This window comes from Micrasema longulum, unplaced genomic scaffold (assembly GCF_059751315.1).
Source record: "Micrasema longulum isolate JH-2025_06_02 unplaced genomic scaffold, ASM5975131v1 h1tg001126l, whole genome shotgun sequence".
In the NCBI taxonomy this organism is placed as follows: Eukaryota; Metazoa; Arthropoda; class Insecta; order Trichoptera; family Brachycentridae; genus Micrasema; species Micrasema longulum.
Genome location: NW_028278314.1, coordinates 223,804 through 231,882, shown reverse-complemented (window position 1 = coordinate 231,882; position 8,079 = coordinate 223,804). Strand labels below are relative to the sequence as shown.

At 28.4% G+C, this 8,079-nt stretch overlaps 1 long non-coding RNA gene across 1 annotated transcript; it reads left to right on the top strand.

Annotated features, from left to right (window-relative positions):
- Window positions 1-459: 459 nt before the first annotated feature.
- LOC148276932 (uncharacterized) lies at window positions 460-7,539 on the top strand. The gene is made up of 4 exons (XR_015823630.1): window positions 460-895; window positions 4,844-4,927; window positions 5,771-5,912; window positions 6,865-7,539. It is a non-coding gene; the product is annotated as an uncharacterized LOC148276932 (long non-coding RNA).
- The last annotated feature ends 540 nt before the right edge of the window (window positions 7,540-8,079 follow it).

Genomic DNA, 8,079 nt, shown 5'->3' with positions numbered 1-8,079 from the left:
CAGCGTAATCTATATAAGTAATACATAATACGTTGTAGTAGATTCTCATTAAATTTAATGTGAGGAAAAACACCAAATTAATTGAATTTTTCTGTTGAACATTTAGTTAGTCTACACTCAAGTTTCGTTCGCGGAGAAAAGCAGATACTTCGATAAAATGTCAATATTGCAGAAAGTTCAATATTGGACTTACCGGTGTTGTGGGCGTCAAAGCATACAATACCAAAATCGCAAAATAGAAAAGTACTTCACAAGTCTGGTAGCATTAATCATAATGCTTTGCATTTCTTATATGGACATTAATCAATTAATAAAAATTTACAATATAAACAAGATTACCACTTTATCTGGAGTATTTCGAGTAATATGGTTCATATTTACAGTATTTTCAACGATAAGCGGTTCGTTCGTGATTGCGACTGAACTGTTTTTCGTCTACCAAGAAGATAAGATGTTTTTTTATATGCAGTTGTCGCGGGTTGATACTCACATTTTTAAAAATAATTTGAAGCCATGTCCGCTCTATTTACAGAAAATGTTTTTTTTCTTTCTTTTTTACACTATGATTCAAATAATTTTGTGTTTTTTTAATTGGAACGGGCTGATGTATGTTTTCGTTGCTAATATAAGGTCATTCATAATCGGTCTAACAATGATTGATATCGTCACTGAAATAAAACTATGCGCTTTGTTTATTTCAATTTTGAATGAATCGATTGCGTTTTATGAACAAAAGGTTAAGTCGAACAACGACTTGGATTTTCGTCCATTAAAATTAATGTCAGAAGATTTAAAATTAATACCACAAGAAGTTAATAATATTCCAATTTGTATAAAAGCCTACGAAGTGATTTTTGAAAACATTGAATTCATTTCAAAGCGTTATTCAATTGCGGTAAGTTTGTTCAATCATGTGCTAATATTTAAATTACATTTCCATATATTTCGTTTCGATGTTTTTCTATTATTTTTAGTAACTGCATTTTCAAAAAACACATATTATAACTAAGCAAAAAAAACCCACACTCCCCAAAAACTCGAACTCCCGAGCTCCTGAGTTAAGCAAGCAATTCATCATGCATTATAAATTTTATATGGTAGTATTTACAAAAGTTAATAAAATTTACATGCGTCCATATAAATTAAAAAATATAATTCAATTTAAATGGTATTTTTTGAATATAAAAAAGTATGATAAAATACAAGTCGATAAGTCAATACTTATGGAGAATTCTTTTCAATATGCATAAAAAAATAGATAGTGGACAAGTGGACTAGTGGAGGCCGGTATAAGTAAAATGGATTGTGCCGTTTGGCCGAACTAATCTCGAAACCTCTACTCCATTACAATATTTAAATTAATATATGGATATTTATAGTTATGTAATACAATTATAATATATAAGTATTTAAAAAATATGTGCAGTTTTTTAAATATTTTATTTGGGATTTTTACAGCTATTAAATTAACAAAATAAGTAGAAAAATCTTAACAATGCTAAAGCCAATTTTAAAAATCCACTGTAAATATAATGACACATAATATATAAGAAAAGAAGTTTAGTAATTGTATTTGTGTGACGTTTGTATTCATGTGTATGTGAATGTGTGTATGCGTGAATGTATGAGGGAGAGGATACATGTGCGTGTGAGAATGAATGATGCAAATGTTTTAAAACAATTGCATTCAAATTCAAGTTAGTATGGTTTTTTAGGACAGGCCCGTAGTAAACAGTATTTTTACTCGGGAGGAATATTGAATTTAACATAATGTATTTATAAATATGTTTTTAAAGGCTTTTTTAATGCATTTAGTAATATAAGTTCACGGTTGATGCATTTATTTAAATGTTTGTAACGCCATAGATACAAATAAAAAGACGCTTATACGATGTAATAAAATATTGTTGTCAATTTTTTGAAAACTATAATGTGTAGATTAAGAAAGGATTACTATATATAATTGGTACACATATTATTTATATTCTTTTGTATTACATTACTTCATGATTGCATTTTTTATTTTATAGTTTACTTTATTATATATGTTTAAATAACATTATGTATTCTTGACACATGTATACTCGTTTTTATATAATAACTATTATTTAGTTCTTATATTCGATTAGTTATAATGTAACGTGAGGGGTGTAAAAAATGACCAGATTTTTTTTTTAAATAAAAGAATGTTAACACTCAATGTAACAACATGTTTCAAAGATTTACAAAAAAAATAAAATTTAGTTATATAGAAAAATTGTGCTTTTATTGGTTGACAGCTACGCTCTGTGCGTTGTTGTGAGACAATGCAAAAAGTAAGCCGAACAAATAAATGCAGACCAAACTCCTCACAAAATATACGCCATTCACCAGTGTCGCTCAACCAGTAATGATGAGAATCTCTCCAAAATGAGGACAGTAATTATGTCCGACCTTCCCACAAGATGTGTGAAGAATCAAGATAAAAAAAATAGGATTCAAACTTTAAATAGTCTCGGAGCCATAATAATTACTGTGTATTGCTAAATAAAACATGTAGACAAAGTAATTGCAAAATAACGAAGGCTTTTCTCGAAATAACAATTTTATTTTTACAAGCAAAAATTATACAGTTTTCTGAACTAAAAGACCAAATTGCAAATGATTCAGAAAATTAAATTAAAAATGAAAATAAATATTAAATATTTAATTCTTGACACCAATCATCCGCGTTAAATTCTTTATTCTTCAATCTTCTTTGTAGACATTCAAAGTTTTTTTTCTGTTTCAAATAGCCAGAGTATTATGTGAAATGTTCCAATTGTTAATAGGTACATCCAGCCAATATCTTGGCGTAAGCCATCGCTTTACGCGTCATTCCTCTAAATAATATTTCAACCAATTTTATTGTTGTCGATTCAGCATCAAATTTAATCATTTAGATTATGTATATAGAAATTGACGTAAAGTGTCAGAATTTAGACAGATGTAATGATAATCCATTATAAAGATGGTAATATATCATATATTTAAAATATAATAAAAAAATAAAATGGGGTGTTTAGAAAGCCTATAATTATGGACAAAAATACATCATTAGATTCCGTGTTCTGGTAAATTGAAACGACAATACGATTACAAATTTAATTACATAGTACTTATATGCCGTAAGGCCATGCTTCCTTGATATAAAAGGACTACATTTTGTCACGTCACACGTTTCTCCGCTTGTCACGGGCGATCTTTTTGCTTTTTCTAGAAATGCACAGTCCGACGTGGTATTGCCATGCTAGAATCTTAACGTAGCAAAAATATCATTTAGACTCGTGCTTAATCATACGCTACTTAAATGGGGCAGGATGAAATATAGTCGTTACAATAATTAAGCAGTTTTTGTTTTTTTCCTGTTATTGTTTTAATAGTGTGGAACTACTTATACTTAAAAATATAAAAAAATCTCCATCTTAGAATAAGCTGAGCTATGTTAGATGGAGACTTTCCTAACCAGAGGACGCTCCGTATTCATTTTGTCACTCACCACTTTTATATAGATTCCCTGATATTAAATATGTATTTTTTTATGCAATAAATTTACAAATGAATCAATAAAATACTCTTCAACCCCACTTTACCTTTCGCATTATATACATTATCATATCAGATGATAATAAAAACAGATCAAATTTCTAGGATATTTTTATTAATTTAGGTATTTTTTAATTTGTAAATTGTAACTTTATTTCGATTTATCATGACTCACTTCGCAGCTAGCAGTTATCATTGATTTTTGCTGAATGAACGGTATTTTAATACATAAAAACAAATTCTGATTTTTCATATTAATTAATTACCTAATAAAAGTAATCGATTAGAATTACCCAATAATAGGAAGAAAAAAACATAGGGTGAAAGCTATGGTAATTGGACAGTCTAAATCTAATGGTCGAAAATAAGTAATCCAAAGAATTTATCTTCACCATAAAATAAACACTTATTTGGAGTGTTTTTTATTACAGCGAACGAATTTCATTTATTTATTTAAAACCACTAGGTTAAGAATGTTCTATTACTGTAACATAACCAATTACTATCCACCCTACTAACATGAAATCGGCTATATTATTATGACATTTAGTAAATTTTCCGTCTGTATATAAAGTCTTCTATTATATTACATATTCGAATGGGTAAAAAAAACACTTAAAGAATTTAGAGAGTCCTCGGTACAAGTTACCCCAGTACAGTTTCATTATGTATGTAAAAATCAGTAAATAAAATGTTACTCGATGTGCCACATTATGGATTTAAAAATCAGTAAATAAAATGTTACACGATGTGTCACATTATGGATGTAAAAATCAGTAAATAAAATGTTACACGATGTGTCACATTATGGATGTAAAAATCAGTAAACAAAATGTTACACGATGTGTCACATTCTGGTTGTAAAAATCAGTAAATAAAATGTTACACGATGTGTCACATTATGGATGTAAAAATCAGTTAATAAAATGTTACTCGATGTGCCACATTATGGATGTAAAAATTATTAAATAAAATGTTACACGATGTGTCCAAAGGACAATTTATTACGGTGCATAATAATTAAAAGAAAACCATTTCATTTAAATTTCATGCTACACACAATCCTTAGGAAAACTTAAAAAAAAAAAAAAAAATTACTTATCAAATAAAAATACGTAATTTCCTACAACAAAAAATGTCCCCAAGAAACAAGCTTAAATGATAATTATAACTCTCTTTGCCTTAAACATTCCTTTTGTGGGTGCAATTAAGTTTTTAATTAATTAAAAGCTGAATACCCGGAAATATACTGTTCATAATATTTATTATAATTTTTCAGCTTACGTTGATATTTATTGGAATATCTCTATCGTTTTTAATGATCTCCAACATGATTGTAAAACCAAAATACGACCTACCAGCAGTAAGTTTAAATATAAATTTTACAGATATATTTATGAATAATTTAGTGCTTACCCAAGTTTCAACCTTGCTCTTGAGGAACTTGAGCCCTACGGAAAATTGTATACAAAAATGTTTTCTTGCGCACGATAAAAATTAGAGCATTCAGTTGTACGGCAAAGTTTCTTGAAAATGTACTAAAAAAATATTTTTAAAAAAGCGAACTATTACACTAGTACATATGAATCAACCAATGATAAGTAAGCTGTTAAAGATATCCGGTTTACTAACCGTCAACGGACTACGTTATCGGCAGAACTAACCCCATGCCTCTCTGCGCCTTGTTAGTAAAAAGGCGATGTCATTCTAAAAACAAATTGTATCAACATATTGCTATTAGGCGTTGTTAAATTAATGTATTTTTCTTTTTTCTGCCATGTTATTTCGAAACCGTGTAAAAAGAGGATCCAGTGTATTTGTACTAAATTTTATGTTTTCCATAAATTTATTAATAAATAAAATAAAATATAAATAATAGTTAATAAAATAATAAACAAATTAAAATACAATATTACAACTAAATACATTTTTTACAATAATCAAATACATATATTTACATTAACGTTTCCTATTACGTAAAAGAAATAAACAATTCTTGTGTACATAATGGGGAGTGACTCAGTGACTTTATTATACAGTGACATGAAAAATAAGTGATGTGCTAATGTAAATCTTAAAATGTGATTTACGAAGATATTTTTTTAAACTTTTAGTTGTTAATATAGAACACTAAATCGATAAATACTAATGAATAAACTGTGTTGTAAAATCGACTTAATCCAATGTAATATGAGTTATTTTACAGATTCATCATATTCAGTACTTTGTATGGTTCATTGGAAATGTATGGATAATATCAGTCACTTCTCTGGCTACTGATAATCTACAATGTGAAGTAAAGAGAACAAAGAATATTCTTGGTAAACTCGTCATTCGCACTAAAAAAGGTACTGTTCGACTAAGTTTGATCAAGCTTTTTAGTTAATAAATAAATTGGAACCGGAATGAATTTCTGGAATAGCTCCGAGGTCGAGATTAATGACAAAGATTTGAGATCAAAACATTTTTAGGTTAAATAATTTTTGCGTTTTCGTCAAAATGGATGAAGTCATCACCATCATTATTCCTCTTTTGGCACCCAGGGGTGCAGCAGATGACCTAAATGCAGCGCGTATGTGAACTTTAGTCCTTAAAATATAGCTTGATTAGAATGACAGCTGTCAAACTAATTTCTATAATGATGGGAAATTACTTATCACTGATCAAATCGATTTTATCAGTTATTGCATGCAATCATAAAACTCTGTTTCCGAAAATTAATAAAAAAAACGAAAAACAAGCCTACTATAGTGTGTTTAACATAATAGTTCACCAAAAGATGAGACATTTATACTTTTTTCATGAACAACATCAAACGAATATTTTTTTTCATCGATCAATTTATATTGATCAATTTGTCCCATCTCGAACGTTTTTACAAAATGATGTAACCTTGAAAAGAACAGCGTTAATAATAAGTTTTATTATAGTTTTTTTTTTGTTTTAAAGCTGATTTTATATATTAATGTTGATTTATGTTTCAAGCATTGTAAAAAAAAAAAAAAAAATAACACGCCAGATACAAATTATTTTTCGTGTATCAATGTAAATAACTCCTTTGACGTTACTGCAAAGTTACGTCGTCACTTTTTCTGACAACTATCATTTTAATCATGTTACATTTTAAAGACTATAGTGTTGAATAATTCTATTGCACCGTTGTTCTGTCCTGCACGGTCAAGGCTGTAAATACGACTGTAACATGACAATCATTGTCTTGTCTATTGTTTTATGACTATCCTCGTATGACCCCGTCTTAAATAAGTTAGCATCAATTTTAATTGTCTCATTTTTTTTCAGATATAAATCTTCAAAAAACAATCGAAAAGTTTTTAAAGCTCCTTTTGAGGAAGAAAATATCACCGAGCATTAGAGGAGTAATTGAAGTGGATTTATCCTTTGTATACAATTTAGTTTCAATTATTACCACTTACACGATTGTATTTTATCAATTAGATAACTAAAATTAAGTTAAAATTATTTTTTGTTTCTTATTTTATATATATATTTAAGTATTTGTATTTGTATTTAGTATACATACTTTTTCGGCAATATTTTAATGCAACATTTATTGAGACACTAGTCCCAACTCCATGAAACCAAAGTTCTATGCTGAATTGGGACGAATATAATATGTCCAATACACCATATTTTTATATTTAAAATAATTAAGGTAGTGAATAAAATAAAAACAATAATAAAATTTAACCAACATTATCATACATATGAAACAAGGGGTAAAAAAAGATAAGATTACAAATGAGGAGAAAAACAGAATCTCAAAACTCATTAGCTCATCAATCGCTTCAGGGGATTGAAGCTGTACAATAAGTTACCTTAAGAAATAAAGGAAATAAAAAAAACTAAATATTTAAAATGAATTAAAAAAAAATGTGTTATAGAGAAATTTTGATAAAAAAATTGTAATATTATTGAAAGTTTATATTAGTTCTTAAGATGTTATGAACTAACTTATTAAAGCATAAATAAATAAATATACTACATATTACAAAATCATCATTAAAAAATACATAACATATCAACATAATATACCATGCCAAAAAAAAACATTTAAAATACATGATAAATAAAATTGAAATAAACCAACTGAAATATTTGATAAACCATCAAGGAGTTTCTTACTCAAATCCCCCCCCCCCCTCCAAAGAAGGTCCAGTTCTGAAACTCTTTTTCGAAAATAAATTTTATCCTAGAGAGCTTAATACGCTCTTTCAAAATATTAAACACTCTCGGTGCGATAAAGGAGAGGTGTCTCTGAGCAAACGTCGTCCGGGTTTTGGATTAAACATAATTCATTCCTAGGGAAAACCTCGAACAAACGTTTTGCTTAGACATTTCCTTAATGTTCGACCAGAAGTTTGCCAGTGCCTCTTTTAGGTAAAGTTGTCTCAAATCCAGTGCCCTCATGCACTGGAACAACGGTTTTGATGGATTTCCAGATTATTTGGGATTTCCTTATTTCTTGTTTCAGCTTTCCAAACGCAGCTCCACTTA